We start from the raw sequence: 17,661 nt of genomic DNA, 5'->3' as shown, positions 1-17,661 counted from the left end.
TAGATGAAAAAATGATGACTTCTGAATGGTTGTGTCATTCATATAATGTTTGGATGTGTTTGTTTTTATTACAACACTGTTGATGTTTCTGTTATTTTTATTCCTCAAGTGTTGTGTTACTCCTATGCTGCTATTTCCTATTTTGTCAGTTCTTTCCTGGAGGAGGTTTCTCTGGAGTCTATTTATCTTTAAATTAGAAATGTTTTCTTTACAGCCCTACTGATTAATTTATTTTGCTTAAGCATGAACAAGCTGGATATGCAGCATGGCAAAGGTAGGAGTAAAACAGCAAAGAAACTTCAGAACATTTTTTTGAGCTTTTTTTATCTCAGATACTTTCCTGGATTCTTCTTTATAGCCTTTTGTTAAGTGCTCCCAAGGGCAGGATGCTGGTTTTGTAAATTTGTGGATCTTTGCACCTAATACAGAGTGCAGTGGCACCTCCTGTGGGAAAGCTGTGCAGGGCCACTGCAGTTTCATCAGTAGTTGTTCCTGTGCTGTTTCACTAACAAGGATATTTATTACAGTGTGGCAACGGTTCAGTTTTTAAAACACATTTTTATATCTGGATGTATGGATATGAAAAACCTGTAAGCTCCTACACATCTCATACAGATGGGGTCATAGTAGGGAGGTGCTTTTGAGAGGTTCAGGGAGTGCCTAGCCCAATCTTTAGCTATTAGCACCTTGTTTTCCATGCTCAGTCACAGGCAGTGGGGAGCAGAGCTCCTGCACAGCTGCACACAGGAGCTCATTTCTTTGATGCTGCGTGTTTTGACTGCCTGGACCATACAAGTGGCATTCCATTTGTTGACCCAACCACGCCCTTCAGCCAGGCCTAGGGCAAGGGACAGGTTTAGAAGCCTTGCAAAGCTCGTCTGATTTGGGATATTTGTCATCTTTAAATAAGTTAGTGTTGGTGGGACCTCTCAGCACCCCATTTTTCTTTAGGTTGCCCTGTCACAAAAAGCATCCATACAGCCTTAGTCCGCACAGCCACTCCTTGCCTTCCTTCCAGGTCTTCTCTGGGCTGTGATTTCAATATCCTACCACTGAATAGGAATAATAATAAAAGTCATAAAGCTATTCTAAGGTCTGTGGATGCAAAGCAAATTCTGGCTGAAAACTGTTCTTGGCAGGGACATCGAAACCATCACACTTTTACCTGTCCACATGGTTCAAGTGTAATCACTAGCATTTGTCATCACCTTTCTTTCCATGCAGATTTATTATAAATACCAGTGCTCCTTTCTAGAGCAATTTGTACTACTCCTCATCTCTGTTTCAAAGGCATTTTGAGTAAACAACCTTATTTTAACAAAGCAGATGGAAACCTTTTTATAGCTGTGAGGCACAGGCAGTATATGCACCCCTGAGCCAACTCTGTTCCGCAGTACTGCTCTCTGCTGTACTAAGGAAATGTCTGAAGTCATTAAAGTGTTGGATATAACTTCAGATAAGGTGGATTTTCAAGGTTATAAAATTGCTGAATTAGTTTTACAGCTACTCCAGAGGTACCACTGAGCAACTTATATTGATTTCTCTGGCTTCTTGTTAGATGTTGTTACCTGGAAGCTGAAAGTAAAGGAAAGCAATCAGACTTCCTTGAGAAAGGCTCAGGGATCATGTACATGCCTGCATTGTGATGCTGCCTCTGTGCTGGCCTAGCCATTGCATCTTCCCATCTGTGGGACAATGCTCACCTCATGCTGGAGCCTCAGCAGTGGCAACTGGACAGCTGCTGCTTTTGAGGAATTGTCCTCTTGCAGTGCAGGATGTTCAACACAGGTGCCACGGGAGGTGGCAGTGCCCCTTTTTTACCTAGTTTCCACCATTCCCATGGATAGCTGACCTTCTCCTTCTTTCTTGGAGGACAGCATCCTGGCCTTCAACAGAAGGACTCTCTTATTGGGTGGCCACATTATTAAACATGTTGGAGTGGGTTATTTTGGTTAATCCCTGCCTCATTGCACAGGTCTTTCCTAGGTAGATGACATAATTTCTAGAAAAAAAAGAAAATACCAGAAGAAAATACTTCTCATACCTCTATATTAAGTCAAGTATGATCATGGAGCTATCCCCAGAGCTCTGGTTCTGGAATTCTCCCTCCTGCCCAGCCTGGAGTCCCTTCGGTTCATCCCAGGAAATGCTTGGCTGCCATTTGACAAACTGTTATTATGTGGTGTCTAATAAAATCCTTCTGTTAGCAAATTTATCAAATGACAAGACACAACTGACAGTAAAATTCCCTCTCATTGAGCTCCTTCAGTAATTTTTCTGCTTCAAACTCTACAAGAGAACTGACGTGCATCCCTGAGCTCTCTCAGTGCCGGAGTAAACTCTTCTGTTTCTGAGGCCGGGATTTTGAATGCAAGTTAATCATCTGTCCTGCATTTGTTTGAAGTGAAAAGACAAAGAGGAAGATGAATAAAATATTGTTATTTTGTCATGTGAGTGACTGATTTCAATGTTTAGTTTCTTGCCCATCATGGGAGCATTCGCAAATTCCCAGCTTTGTCAGGAAAATATAACTTTTTTCGTTGCTGATTACCCTCCTGGTGTGAACTGCATAATTTCTTACTCAGAAGAAGATTATTGTAGCCATTTATTTTCTGGTTAAACAGGTGTAAATAAAACAATTACACTGAAATGATTGAATTTTCTCTTTAACGCATGAAACACAGATGCAGAGTCCCTTAAAAAAATGTTCTTACTTCCAATCAAATTTATATGAGAAAATTATCCACAAAAATATACATTTTTTGCTCTCTGTTTGGGGAGAAAAGCAGAACAAGGCCATATGCTGCATATGCTTCCACAATTTATGGAGAATTCATGCAAGATAATGAGCTTCTGCTCTGTGCTACAGGATGTGGGGTTGACCCTTTATATTCACTGAGAGGTTTTTAGTGCTCACACTAATTATTCCCACTGATAAGGAGCCTCGAGTCGAGCCACAGAGAGCAGTGTAGACACCACAAGGGTTGTATTGTTTCTGACTGGGGAGAAGTGAAGAAAGGAGAAGGGGGGTAGGTAGGAAGCCCCTGAGCTGGTCGCTCCAGGGCTGGGTACTTGGGCAGATCCGTCCACTGCAACACTGGTGAGTGAGCAGAAACTTAACTCACTCTGAGCACCCAATTACTCCTTTGATGAAGGCTTATATCGCTTGGCTCTTCTTCTTTTGATCTCAAGTTAATTCTCATTGGCCTTTTTTTGTAGCTCAGGGCAACAGACATCAGTTCCTTGCAGGATGATAAACAGCAAGCAGCCACAGTTGCTCCTGTGCAGAACCTAAATCAATGACTGTTCTACAATTGTGGTTAGCTAAAGATGCTGTCCTCTGGTTCCTTAACAAGTAGTTTTCCTGTGGAGGACAGAAATACAGAATTCCTTAGTACATTTTTTGGACCCCTCTTCAGTAAATCAAGATACGAAACTGACTGTTCATGACAAGTTTCTCAGTAGGTGAGGAGCTGGTGACATTTTCTCTTCCCGTTAATTATGTGAAATGTCTTCTTATCTTAAATTTTGCCGAAGTGCTTATTGGTCTCTGGAGATTGCAACTCATGGTGAGCTTTCCAGAAAGCAGTGCTGATGCCTCCCTGGTGTTGAGGGTTCATAAGCAATCAATTCACTCATGAATTATCGGCACCGCTTGTCATCTGGGGTTCATTAGCATGAAAATATTTAAGCAATAAAGTAGAGACACAACACATCTCTTGCCTCTCCACATCAGAGGATATTTTGGGTTTTCCACCTGCTCAGGGATGACATGGAAATAAATGGCCATTTCCCCTTTGTCTTGCTCCAAGCATTCTCTCTCTCCCTGCTCTCCAGCAATCAGGTAATTTGATTTCTTGCTTTGAGGCCTAGAAAAGCCATTTCTAAGAGAAGGAAAACATTCAGACAAGGTTTTGCCATTGCTATGTGCATCATTATTTTGTGTTTTTCTAATAGCTGTAATCAGCTTTCATACTGCTCAAGAAGTTGTGCATAAAATGTGTGAGATAATACATATATAAGTACTGTCTTCTGTTAGGGTTTATTGACCTGCCTGTGCCCTAAGAGATCAGCACTGGAAGAAAGTATTAGACTAAGGATCTTTCAATTACAACTGCTTATGTAATTTTTCAGACACTTTCTCTAGCTGCATTGGAAAAGGTAAATGGGCATGTCAAACTACACCTTTACAGAGAAGTGTTCTTTACCTTTGGATGCTATATCAAATGGAATTATTTCCATCAAATCTCATGAATGCCAATGCATTTCAATGTGCAAATATTGGAAATGTGGGAAAGGAACTCACAGCTTCCTGCAGGCCATGAGTTTTTCCTGATCCAGGGCAAAGACCCGACTTTTATACTTGGCCGACTCTGGGGTTGGTTGCAGGCACCTTGCTTCAGTAACAGCAGCAGCAAAAGCCTTTCACTAGACTGCCCAAAGGGCTGTGGGAAAGGCTGTTCAGATGCACTAAGAAGAATAATTTATTGTTTGCTTTGGCCATTAAAATTGGCTTTGATTTGGGCTCTGCTCCATCAGGCAGCTAAAATAATGAATTTAAGCATTTGATGAAAATGTTTACTTACAAAGAACATACACGTGGGTTGTTTTTTCCCAAATGAAGTAGGGACAGGGGCTGAAACAGAGGTCAGTTTTATTGCACCAGCTCCCAGGTCCTACTCCTGTACCAGACAGCTCCTCATCCTAAAGATGCTTTGCTTTGTTTTCTGTCTGAGATATGTTCCCAAGTCTTCTCCTTCACTTGTGTGACCTCCTAATGCTGCTCTCTGTCTGCAAAAGTCCTGCCTTTACCTAAGACATTTCTCTGCCTGTGTGTGATCTGTGTTTTGGAGGCATTTCCTTTGGGTTTGGGTTTTTGGATCCTACAAGACAATTTTGACTGCATCTTTCATTCAGTTGGGATGAAACCTTGCTGTCATGCAAAAAGGTCTCAGCTACAACAGGCTTGCAAGCACAGATCCTGTTAAGAGTCATGTTTTCTCAAAATCAGTAAGGATTGCTCATTTGCATAGGAGGTGAATTTGAACTACTCATCTACTTAAACTGGAAAAAATGTAATTTTCAGGCATATTGTCCCTTTCTTTCTTATCCTATCCTTTCCCCCTTTCACTTAATACATTTTCCTTCATCCTTCTTTATGTCCTTTCTCCAAAAACAGTCTCTCTCTGCACACCCCACTCCCTGTAAGCAGCCAGGGACTCTGGAAATGGCTCTGAGGCACTGGCTCAGTCTGTGCATCTTCCTCCTGGACATCCATGGTCAAACCTCCCTCCCCACTTGCTGCCCCTCACTCCACTCCTCCCACCCTTCACACATGTTCCTCCACTCCATCTCTGCCAGGAAGTTTACTTACTTTACATCTTGCTCATTTTTGTTTCCAACCCCTTTGTAAACAGACTTCCCCATTGCAGGGTGCAGTGTAGCAGACTGAATACATTTTCACCTCCCAAGAAACCATACTAAAAGCTCTACCCCTTTTCTTTCCAAATCACTCACCAACCAAGTCCCGCCTGTATATCCTCCACAAACACACCACCAGCACCCCTCCTCCACTCCCAGGGAGGCAAGCTGCTGAAACCAGGAAGAATAGTACAAGAAAAGTAGGTCATCTGAGAACATGGAATACAAAACTCAGCCACTGTGTGCTGGGTGAGTACAAAGAAGTTAAATCAACTATCAGATCAAACTGATACAGAGCAGAAGTTTTCCTGCATTTTAATAGAGAGTTTTTCTCCTCATTTGTCTGGCAGTGCTGGTGCTGGCAGGGCTGAGCTGCCCGTGGCTCTCCTGCTGCTGCAGCTCCTTCTGTGCTCTGCTGACTGGACACAGCAACAAGCACTGTGCAATGGATATGGATTTGAAAGCACATAATTATACTGAATTTTACTACTTTTCAGCATTGCCAAGTGTTTTTTTTTTAAGTATCATTTGCTGCTGTTTGCATCTTAATTTTTCTGGGGAGCATTCTGCAGTATAACATTTTAAATGTGGCCAGAACCACTGAATTTTCCTATGTAACGATAGGAGAGGGGAGGGAACATGCTTTACACACATACTGCAGTCTTTCTATTCCAGCACCATCTCTCCTAGGTTGATACGCTTCTGAGAAATTAGAAAAACCGTGAAAGAGTCAGAAATGGAATAATCTCTTCAACAAGAAAGAGTCTTTCTAGCTTTCATTATTTGCAGGGACTTATGCCCTAAACCTTGAAGCTTTATTGAGATGCATGTGCAAGGAGCTGGAGAAAACTGTGCTGTCTTTAACAAGGCTACAATTTTACAGCCACACAAAGTGAGTACAATGTCATCATGTCTGGCCAAAATGTCCCAATATTGTTGAAAGACATTATAATGAGTGAATCATTGAGCACTTCTCCACTGAAAGCCTGCTGTGACCCTTCTGAAAAGTGTTTAAAGGACTTTGGAGGTGGATTTCCACTGCTGTGTTATCAGTGCCTGCCTTTCCCAGTGTGTTGCTCTCTGGCTGCTCTTCTTTCTGTATGCTGTCCTTGTCCAGCAGAGCAGCCACATTTCCCCACAACTCATCTCTGTACCCCACTCATGCTCTGCAACCTTTTTCCTTTACAGTGTTCTCTGTGGTCTTTTTTCCTAGGTTGTACCGGAGCCATCTCATTTTTTGGAATGCATGCTTTCTCCCTTTTACTGAGCTAAGCTCTGAGGAATAAAGGAACATCTGATGTGATGGTGCAGTGTTGTAACAGCTGAGGAGACGTGAACAGTGTAAATGATCAGACATGAAAGGGGCAGAGAAGCAGTTGGCCTTATTTCCGTGCTTTCATCAAGATTGCATATACTGTCATTGACTTTGTATTTTCCTTGGGAATTTTGTAGAGAAATGTTGGCAGCATGAATGGAGTTACACTTCTTCTGTGCAAAGCAGGAGCTACAGGAAGTAAAATTAATGCTTATTGCATCAAATATTTTGCTGGAAGCTTGATGATTCACAATTCTTAGTTTTATTTTTTTTTTAATTCTAAAGATGTGTAAGTACAAGGCATGCTATAAGTAGAAACCATTATGATACAGGAATAATGCAATTCCCTGTGTCTTTGGGGATGGTCAATATGTTGTTCATTGCAGGTTGCCATAGAGATGCAGTATTATTTTCTTAGCTGAGTGATGTGCACTGAATTATAATGCTTTCATAGGAATAGCACAAGTTAATAAAATTCTTTATGGTTCAACAAAATCATCCTTCAAATAACATTTGAAATCAAGGGGTTTGTCTAGTGCCCAATTTCACTCAGTCTGACTGAAGTGTGGTGACAGAATAACGTAATTAAACCTATGCAGCTGTGTTTAAATGTTCTGCCACACATTTTGACTTCTTTTACAAAGGATGCTATTGCACAAAGGTCCACTGGATTCATGATAATGGGCAGCAAAGGGAAAGGAGGACTCAGAGAAATGGCAAATACAAACCTGTAGCTTTCCAGAACAAGAGTGCTTGCAGTTCCTTCCATGTGGCCTGAGATTTCATATGGCCAACCACTTTCTAAAAGCCTGTGAAAAATATTCAGTTATGGACATGCGTCTCAGCACTCCTCATTATAAAATCACAGAATCACAGAATGGTTTGGGTTGAAAGAGATCTTAAAGATAACCTAGTTGCAAGCCCCCTGCCATGGGGAGGGACACTTTCCACTCTCCTATTTGCTGAGGGCCCCAACCCTCTTCCCCAGATGAAAGTTTACTTCTAACAGGTGAGCAGACACTCTGTGCCCTTAACTGAGGTTCAGAATATGGTGAAAGAATATGATGAAAGAACATGATGTCTAGTCCTATATGCAATGAGAAGTCAGTGGAAAAGTTTGGGTTTGTTTTAATCTCTATGTGTCCTTGGTCATGAGAGCATTATTTCACTGTATTAGAACTGCTGACATTTGTTTAAGTGTTTACATACCAACTAAAAATTCTCCTGGCAGCTACTGTCTGAATCCGAAATTAAATTAAACTTTAAAAACCTAAATTAAAACCTAGTTAAAAGATGGGGCTTAGTCTAGAGCCTAGACAATAAGTGTAGATATGATGGTAAGCTTTCTGTTTCTTTAAAAAGTCTTCATTTGTATTAGATCATTTGACCTCCTTTACAAATAATACCAGCCCACTACTTTTTACATAGGGGATGAAATACTGACAGTGTCTGGACACCAGTGTTACTTCATACTGGATTGCTGAGTTTGTTTACATTTTCTCTTGTTAAACCATCTGCTGGGAGGGTGCTTGACCTTTTTTATGATAGTAACCTAACTCAAAAGCATGGGGTTTCACAAATATGAAACCCCAAGGTGATAGTTGGTGTGTCTTTGCTACAGGGAGTTAAATTTCAAGGGTTACTAAAACTGAAGTATCTTAGGAATGCAGTCTCAGGCTTATAAGCTCTACATGATCTAGAAATGTGTTTTTCTCCTTGCAGAAGTCAGACCTGTACCTTCCCTCCCTGAAGCCTGTGAAACATCCAACAGCACATGAGCAGAAGGCATGCTGTTTCTGACTAGTTTATACAGAAAGGTCCCTGGTGAAGGACACCCCATGGGTATTCATTCTTGGGAGCATTATTCCCATGGACCAATTTGATTTAATTTTTCAAAGGAGCCCCACTTTGGGACTCTTCTTTCACTGTGTTGAGCACCCTCCCTGCCTCTGTGGGCTTGGGAAGAGCTCCGTACCCTGCAGTGGGTTCTGAAATTCCAGAGCAGGTTTCTTCACTGGGCTGTTTCATGGAGGATGGCTGTGTTGTAAAGTGCATGCTAAGCCTGGGGTCTGTGCCAGGTGCTGGAACCTGTGGTTTCCCCTGCCTGCTGTGCAGTGTAGCTGAAGGAGTCCAGCAAGGTCCGTGCTGCTGGGAGCTTGCTGCAGGCTGCAGGGGACACTGACAGAAGCTTAGCTCTAACTTTCTTAAACTGACTTAGCAGCAACTGCTTCACTCTCCAGTGTATGTCAATAAAATCATTCAAGACTTGTATCTGGCCTAAATCTATGTGACTGCTGTAGAACTGGTACCCACTTGCATCAAACAAGGGCTTGCACTACTGCATCCAGCAGAGAGGTCCCAGATCAGCTGAGAAGCCAAATAACTTGGCATTTTGGGTGCTTGTGGGTAGGATACAAAAGGCTTAAATCCTGGCACAGCTGAGACTTGGCACATCAGCTGCAGAGAGACACCTGACCTCCTCCTCTCCCAGGCTGTGTCCCCCTCCACAAACCCTTCCGTGACATCCTCAGGCTGCACAGCTGAAGATGTCCATGCTAGCCCATGACTGACCATGCTGCACCTCTCCAACCTGAGGTTTCATCAGTGCTAGGTAGGAGCCAGCTGAGTTGTATTTAAACCTGCTGGTAAAATACAGATGAAGTAATCTGTCTTTTGCCAATGAGTTCAATGGGTAGAACAACGGCACAGGAAACAGAAAGCCTGGAGTTTACATTAAGAAGTCTTAACGAGACAAAAAACATTGCCAGTAGGTAAGCCAGATAAGATCTCTGTAATTGCATATCTCCTGGTAGATCCAGTCCTAGGGCAAAACTGACAACTTCATATCAGTTGTTTAGAAATACAACTAAACACTGGGTTGACCTGTGAGTTTGCATCCCAAAACAGACAGCGACACAGCTACAATTATGGTGGAGTGTTAACGTTGCCTTTCCACTAAAGCATCACAGTTTCTTTTCCTTTTGACTTTGCTAGTTTTCAACTGCTGGGGCCAAAATTCTGCATACCAGGTGTTTGGCTCAGGCTGAGAAAATCTAAAAAGTTTCATCCAAAAAATTTGTTCCTGTTGTGAATGGATGAAGGGAGAACTCAGGTAAGCTGCCATCCAAGGAATTCAGGAAGGGTTTCCTCTGTGTGGCTCCTAGAACCTGAGTCTGGGAGCCAGGTCTCCATCTCTGCCATTCCACCACGTGTCAGGGAACAGCTTTCTGCCTGCCACAGTACAAGGACTCAAATAAGACCAAGTCTCTGCCCACACTCCCATTCCAGCAGCTGAAGCAGCTGAGATTTCCCAGTTGTGATGGACACCTGCCTGATTTTGGGACTGCACAGTGATTGAGTATGTGCTGCCCTGGGCACCCCAGTGCGCTGAAACAAAGGAGGAGGGGCTGTGTGACTCTCCCCTTCCCAGACACCATGCAGTGCCAGAAGGAAGGCTCTGATCTTGGAGGAGGTGCAGGAGATAGCAAACAGTGGGTCAGACTAGTGCATCAATTTTGTTTCCAGGACTTCCAGAAAAAGCTGCTGCTCCTCATCCTGTCCTTCCCACCTGGGGCAGTGTGGGCTGTACTCCTCAAAGGAGAAAACAGAAAGTGCAGACAGGACAACCCAAGTTGGTGTTCATTGGTTCTGCCCCACCAGCAGCATCCAACCCATGTCCTGCTTAATTCTTCAATCACTGCCTTCCCTGTTCCCTGTATGCTGGGTGAGGTGGATAATTGCTTTCAGGTGACAGAAAGGTTTGAGCTTTGAGCCTTCAGACACCAGAGGGCACCACAGGTAGTACCCAGCCTCCTTCACTCCTTCTGTGCACCCGTGTTTTGAACAGGCGACCTGTCCCTTGCCTGTGCACCGCATCTGCAGTCATCCTGCTCACTGTGGGCAATTTCCCAGAGCAATGCTGGGCACGTGGGAGAGAACTATTTCCTAAAAGAGATTAAAAACACCCTTATCAAGTCAACTGGACAGTCTGCTAGCACGGATGAGTTTGGCAATAAGTTTTTTCTTGTTCTTTCTGCTTTTCTTTCCTGTTTTTGACTGTGTCTTGGCTGAAATCCTGCATGGTGGGTTTTGGAGAACTTCAGTACTGCACCCAGCCAGGGACAAATGCAGATATGACTGTGACAGATATGGGCTGTCATCAAGAGGTCAACCTAAATGCCCACCACCAGAAAGTGGCAATGATGCAGATTGTTTCAGAGGATACTAAGAAGATGTGGCACCAATGGAAAACCTACATCTTACTTCTGTGTGTAGACATATGCACCCCTGAAGGTGCTATTGAATCCTTCTACTGCATGTAAGAGTGCTGAAAATTGCATCAAACCCAGCTGGGGAAAAAAACAGATCATTAGAGTGTCCAGGAGCTTGTTCTCAAGGCTGTCTGTGCTCTTGGTTTCCTGTTTCTTTTTGATCTCTTGTCAGCTTAGGCTGTGCTGTCAGTCTAGCCTTGCTCATTCATGCATTCATAGTTGATCCAATTATTGCATTACTGGCAGTGAGAAAGTGCAATAGACTCTTTCCTACCCACTGCTAAGAGAAAATGGCAGGGTAAAGTGTGTGTATGTGAATTCAGATTGCTTGGAACATTCTCTAAAGCTGCATGGTAAATTACAGAATATGCTAGGTAGGTAAAAGTGGGTAGGAAGGGTTTCTTGCTAGAAAGACTCTATTTAGGAAAAGTAAGTTGTATTAATTAAAGCACATTTAGTAGTGGGGTTTTGGGCCTTTTGGCTGAGTTCTTTACAATTTCTAACTTGTTTCTACTTCCGCAGAATGACCCTTTGGTGCAGAAAACTTTCCTGATCAATGAATTTTTTTCTAAGAGATCCTGGAGAATTACTGGTACAAGCCTGCCATTTTTCCTAATGCTGACGACACTTCAGAACTAATTCTCTTAATTTCTCTTAATGCTGACCAATGTTTCAGAGCTCGGGCATCATCCCTCAAGTTCCACTCTAACACTCACCTGCCTCAACGCTCCCTCCCACTTGCTCTTTAACATCATTGTGACCCCCAATTTTGGGTCCAAGAGGATGGTAAAAAATAAAGAAGATCATCAATTGCTTGGCTACCTTGACAGTGGTGCTGAAATCACTTTCTAAACACAATTTCTTTGCCATGTTTTGGCCACTGCTGCTGGTGGGGTGTCATGCATCACTGACTCTAGAGACTGAGTAGCAACCTTTGCTTTGAATTGGCTTCTAAATTGTTTCACTTTTGGGTCTCAGGAAGCAGTTCTCACCCAGGCTGTGCTATTAACATTGCCTGCTGAGACTGGAGGAGGTTTTAACCACCACCACATTCACATAATGACAATGAGAACTGAGGAGGCACAAAACAAACCCAGGGACTTCAGCTCCTTGCCTGGCCTTCTCTCCTGTCCTGCTGCCTCTGCTGCATCACTGTTCTGATGGTCAAACCCCGCAGCTGAGGTGCCTTTGAGGTGCCCAATGTCATCTCCAGGGGTAAACCTGCATCTCCTCTGTGCTCTGCCACTGCAGAAACTACAGCTTCTTTGGAACTCTTCATGGAGACCTGTTCCCTCTGTGCTCAGCATAGTAGTGCCTTACTGAGCCTGACAAAATCCAGCTCCTCTAGTGCATTTTCCTCTGGGAGAGCTGGGACCTTTTCTGTTTTGCAGCTGATGACTAGAAGAGCTAACACATACCTGGGGCTCCACTGCCTTCCCAGCTCAGGTCACAGGCTCTTTACACTGCTCTCTTTTGACGTCAGACATTTTTCCAGTCTCACAACCTGAGAAGTTTGACCCTGAGCTGGACAAAGTTGTATGACCAGAGAACTGGGATAAGTACTCAGTGGTTTCTGCCACCAGTAGGATTTTAAGTGTTCCTCGAAACATGTTAAAAACAAATGTTGGCTAGGTGAGATTCCCAGATCCTTAATGTGTGTAAGAGACAAATCCTGGCAGGATTTTCCAGCGATCCTTTGTAAGATCTCTTACTGAGCACACCTCTGCGTTTGTGTTTGCAGAGGAAACACCTTTGGGGCACTGAGGGACAAAGTGGGGAGAAGGAGTATCTGTTTGCAGTATAGAGTTTTTGTAACCTGTGGTGTGATGTGAGCAGGCAAAGGGGAAGATGACCTTTTGATTTGGTTTTTCTTCCAGCTGCCTGCAGTATTTTTCATTTCCATCTTACAGTGTGCTCACTTCTATCTTACGGTCTGCTCACTTCTATCTGAAAAGAAATTGAAAACATGTAATTGAAAAGCTGGTTGCTAGCAAGGTGAAGTCTTTATGCCTGTCACTTCAGAAGAAAAAAACTCATCTTAAAAAACTAAATCTGAAATGCTCTGGGACAAATTATGTACTCAAAAAAACCCCCATATATTGTTATAGGACACATTTTTTTTTAATGGCAGAATTAAAAATAATTGGATGTTGGTCTGACTTGTGGGTGACAGTGAGAATTTGCAGCTGTGGGAATTAAATCCCAGAGGCCAAAAATGATACTTGCAAAAATCTAATCTGAAGCAAGAATGTATATAAGGAGGCCAGAATAAGGCTGAGATGAAAACCAGATTTCATGTCTGATGACATCTTTAGGCTTCTGTCTTTTCCAGGAGAAAAAAGACCAGTGAGTGCAATAGCAACGGGTAGCTCTCTCCTGGCCATTTTAAAGTATTGCTGAGCTCTGAAGCTCTTAAATGAGATTTATTATATCTACCAGAGTAATACAGTGGATCCTCTACTGAGGATTTATGTGTCTGTGGAATATTTCTCCAGTTACACAGTTATCAAATTGTTAATGGAGGAAAAAATGCTACCCAGTGAAAAGCAAACAGAAACTAGCTTAGCTATTGTTGAGAGAATTATTTGAAAACATACAACTTATCTGTTAGGGACTATTTTGTTTTGGGTGATTTAGCATGCACAGCATGGTTCCTGATTCAGCAGGAAGATCACTGTCAAAAACTGACTTTGGAGAACAGATCAGGTGAAAGCAGTAGTCACCATTTTTAAGCAGAAATGGCAGATATGGTATAGGTCAATATGACCAAGTACTGGACACTCCTCCAAAAATAAGGAATGTTGCTAAGGTTTTATCTTGTCAGAGCCTGTGGTACATTGGGACAATAAGGTTGTTGCCAAATAATTTTCAGACAAATGTAGAAATTCTCAAGGGATCTGTTAAACTCTCATAATTTCCAACACTGAAATTGCATCTTGCAGAGGTGAAATTGCCTTCAATCCAATGAGCATCTGGCTTCCTTTGATCTAAAAATAGTCTGTCTGAGCCCCAGGCACCCATCACCATGCTGCTTCATCTCCTGAGGTAGATGGATGCTGGGAGGGAAAGAGACACATCAGTGCTGGGGGAGAGGGGACCCCTCTTCCCACCTGGCAAGTACAAAACACCACCCAGGCTGCAGCCCAGCCCTTCTGCCCTCCACAGGGAAACCCAGCACCAGCTTTAGGTCACATGGGTAGCTGGCATCAGGAGGAGATTTTGTGTTCTTGCAGGATGCCAGCTGTGTGTCACGAACAGTCACTTACCAAAGAGTCCCTGGGTCAGAACAGAAATGTGGAGTCTTCTGAAATGGTTTTCTGATGTGAACAGACAGGGCTGAGGCTGAGCTTTCTCACTGCAAGGGTCCCTGAGCATCCCCCTGGGAATGCTTGTGTCCCAGCCAGGCTGTGCACCAACATCAGCAGGTCCCACAGACACAACTCTGTCCTCTTCTGGGCTGTGGGGAATAGGAACAAGCAGGATGTACGACAGGACGTGAGAAATACTTCTCATGGATGCCTGGAATCAGAGCAAGGTCTCCTCTGCATCTCAGCTCTGTGCCATTAGGAACTCTGCTCGTTCCAAGTCATGTACATATTGATCTGTGGGTGAGACAGCTTCTGGGCAAGGCTGGATCTAACCCTGTGCTGAAACTTTGCTCCGTTGTCTATTCTTTGCCAGCTAGAAAATGCCAGAGAACTTCCTTAATGATTTCTTTGGTTATTCTACATTTTGTGACAGACCAGTTTCAAACCAGGTTACAAATCTGTGACTTCACAGCAGTTGGATCACAAGTCCTGTATTTTTTTTCCTGCAGGCAAAACACCTATTTGATTTCCAGTATATGCTTTGTTCTGACAAGGAGATTTCCGTGCTCATTGAATTGTCCAATGGATGTGCTTTTTTTAACACATCTGATTTTATTCTCATATGTCTATTGAAATTGTTAATGAGGATGGAATTTACATTAAAGAAATTTGCAGAGAAGACCAGCCTGGCCATGAGTCAGCATGTGGGTGCCAGGGCATTTATTTCTGATGCTGAACTGCTGTGTGAGATTGGTGCTTGGGACTGTATTTTCTAACATCTGTGAATGTTGTTTTCCTTGACAGCTTCAATAAGTGGACCAGAACACTGCTAAGACTTAGGGAGACAAAATCTGTACAAATTAATTTTCCTCCAGCATTTCTGCAAAAGGATTCCTCCTCTTCATGCCAGCTTTATTCAAAGCTCTGGCAATAGAGAACTTCACTATTGTTTCTTAGATTGCAGTTGCTAATGCCAAAACAATATCTTTAATACATATATATTTATAAATGTGTGCTGTATTTACTAATTTGGTGCGTGGGAGTTATGGCAGCAGCCCACTTTTGTGTGTGTGCCCTTAGCTGAATGGCACAGTACAGCACCCATGCTCTTTCCTCTATTTCATCCCTGTGAAGCCCTTAAAGGTTTTTTCTTCAACCTTTTGGTAAATTAAGATGCCATTAATATTTTTTCTCTAGTCAGCTGTGTCCTTTTTTACTTCTGCCAGGAATTTTGACAAGGCACAGAAGGTGGAGGTAAATTTGCTTCATGTATTTCTGCTCTGCATTTCATCCCTGATAGATGCTTGGCAGTTGCCTGTGTATGGTCTCCTCTCCTCAGTTAAATATGAGGCTGGTACCTTGTCTCGGGCACATCTAAACAGCTGATTTTAGAACCAGGAGATTTATCTGTTGAGAGGTTTAGATCAGTGCTCATAACTGTGGTGTGCTAAATGCTCATTTTTGATACTTTTTTTCAATAACAACAATTGATTGTTTAAGATAAAACAAGATGATGTTTTTCCAAGATGTTTGAAACAGATTAGCGTATATATATACATGTAGATATATATTCAAGGCCTCCATGTTTATTAAACACATTAATTGCAGCCGATGTTACTGAATCACCTTTGCTCTTAAGCTTTGTCTTTGCATCTTCAAGCATTAACTAAATGTGAAATATTTTGTCCCAAATAGTGATCATCACAAATTAAGTTTAAGTAGAACCAGAGCTCTACAGCAGAAAGCGTTCCACACTGTCATTTTAAAATGCCATATGCTACCTGCTTTTGGCTTAGGATTCCACTAGTACAGAAAAGGCTGGGACCAGTGGCATTCCTGTTCCTGACTGTCCTGGCAGAGCCAAGCTGGTGTCTTTTCACTGAGTCACCTGCCCTGCAGCAGCTGTGAGGCAGTTGGTTACAGGATCTATTTGCACTTTGAATTAGGAAGTCACAACCTGCTCTGTCTTGTGTGAACAGCCACAGCAAGAGCAGATCATGCATGAGCCACCAGCAGGCAGGTCCTACTGAGCAGTGAGTCTGTGGACTGGCTTCTGATGAATATTATTTAACCAATTTGTTGTGTTTGCATGGAAATATAAGCCTTGACAGGAGAGATGTGAGACCCCTCATCGCTTCTGTTCGACTTGTTGCAGTAGCAAAGAGCTGCAGCAGTTATCTTCAGGCTGAGATGATTGACTGGAAGTGATTTTTCACCAGGTGACATTTGCAATAATTACATGGTGCTTTATTTGCTTGGGAGGAAATAATCAGCACGACCTTCAAAAGGATCTACGGAAAGCAGCTCTTGCAAAAACAATTATTTGAACCTCCTACTATGACAGCTCCTGGTACAGCTAGGAAGTGAGGGGAGTGTACTGCATGTATGGGAGCTGCTGATGGCTGCCAAAAAGACAGGCAGGGCCAGGAGGGAGAAGTGGTAAACTCGAGGGAAATCAGATTTCCTTCTGAAATCCTGTGTCTTCTCAACATCCGCTTCTCCCTACCAGGCTGCAGGTGGTGGAAAAATCAAAGTGGGTTGCTGGGGAATCAAGTTTATTGCACAGGCTGGAGCAAGGCTAGAGATCTGACCTCCTGCTCCATCCTATGGAAGAATTTTTTTTTTTGGTACCCACTTATTCCAGATTTTTACAGCATCATGTGAGACAAGAAATTACCTTACATGCTTTCTGCCCTGAGGACAGGACTGTCTCCATGCTCCCTCATCCTGTCGCCCTGAAAAACAATCCATTTATACCATGGTGAAACTGGGCATCTTTCTGGTGCATGATCCTGTGGGGTCCTGATCTCCTGTCATGTCCTGGGACACAGCCTGGTCACTTGGGTGCACCATCCTGCTCCAGCCTGCAGTAAATGTTGGACCCAGTGTGTGTTTTCACTCTTCTTCCATGCCAGTGGCAGCCCAAGTCCCACTTTTCTGAGCTCATCCCTCTTTTAAATAAGGTAATGCCATATAAAAATAGCAACCTATGGCCAACTGGTTTATTGAAACTCCCAGAAGAAATAGTTAGCAACAAAGTTACCCAGTATAAATAAATTCCTGACATCCCCACACACACATTCTTGCTGTCAAACAGACCAGCCTGGAATAGTTAAAATGGGATATTTTTAAAAAAATGAAAGTATACTAAATTAATTTTAATTAAAAAAAAAAAAAAAAAAAGCAAGCCAGAAAGGCCAAACAACAACTAAAATCTGATGAGACTTTAAATAAACAAATATATTAATAATTATTCTCAAGCCAAGAGAAAGTTGGGAAAATTACTCATTTTGGGTAATTCTGAAAAGGAAGCCAGAAGTCCTGTCTCCTGTTCCAGTCACTTAAA

General features: G+C 42.8%; 1 protein-coding gene and 1 long non-coding RNA gene across 2 annotated transcripts in view; one reads left to right on the top strand and one right to left on the bottom strand.

Moving 5' to 3' along the window:
• Window positions 1-6,651, top strand: part of RRM2B (ribonucleotide reductase regulatory TP53 inducible subunit M2B) — a 98,861-nt gene extending 92,210 nt beyond the window's left edge. Inside the window, exon 11 of the transcript XR_009276756.1 lies at window positions 6,635-6,651. The gene's annotated coding sequence lies outside the window, so the exon portion shown is untranslated. The remainder of the gene's footprint in view (window positions 1-6,634) is intronic.
• LOC131575295 (uncharacterized) lies at window positions 2,716-15,177 on the bottom strand. The gene is made up of 4 exons (XR_009276757.1): window positions 14,274-15,177; window positions 12,861-12,954; window positions 7,465-7,545; window positions 2,716-3,364 (listed from the first exon to the last, which is right to left on the bottom strand). It is a non-coding gene; the product is annotated as an uncharacterized LOC131575295 (long non-coding RNA).
• Between the last annotated feature and the right edge of the window lie 2,484 nt (window positions 15,178-17,661).

Source organism: Poecile atricapillus, chromosome 2, assembly GCF_030490865.1.
Source record: "Poecile atricapillus isolate bPoeAtr1 chromosome 2, bPoeAtr1.hap1, whole genome shotgun sequence".
Lineage (NCBI taxonomy): Eukaryota > Metazoa > Chordata > Aves > Passeriformes > Paridae > Poecile > Poecile atricapillus.
The sequence above is the reverse complement of the archived record's forward strand: the minus strand, read 5'-3'. Positions and strand labels throughout refer to the sequence as shown.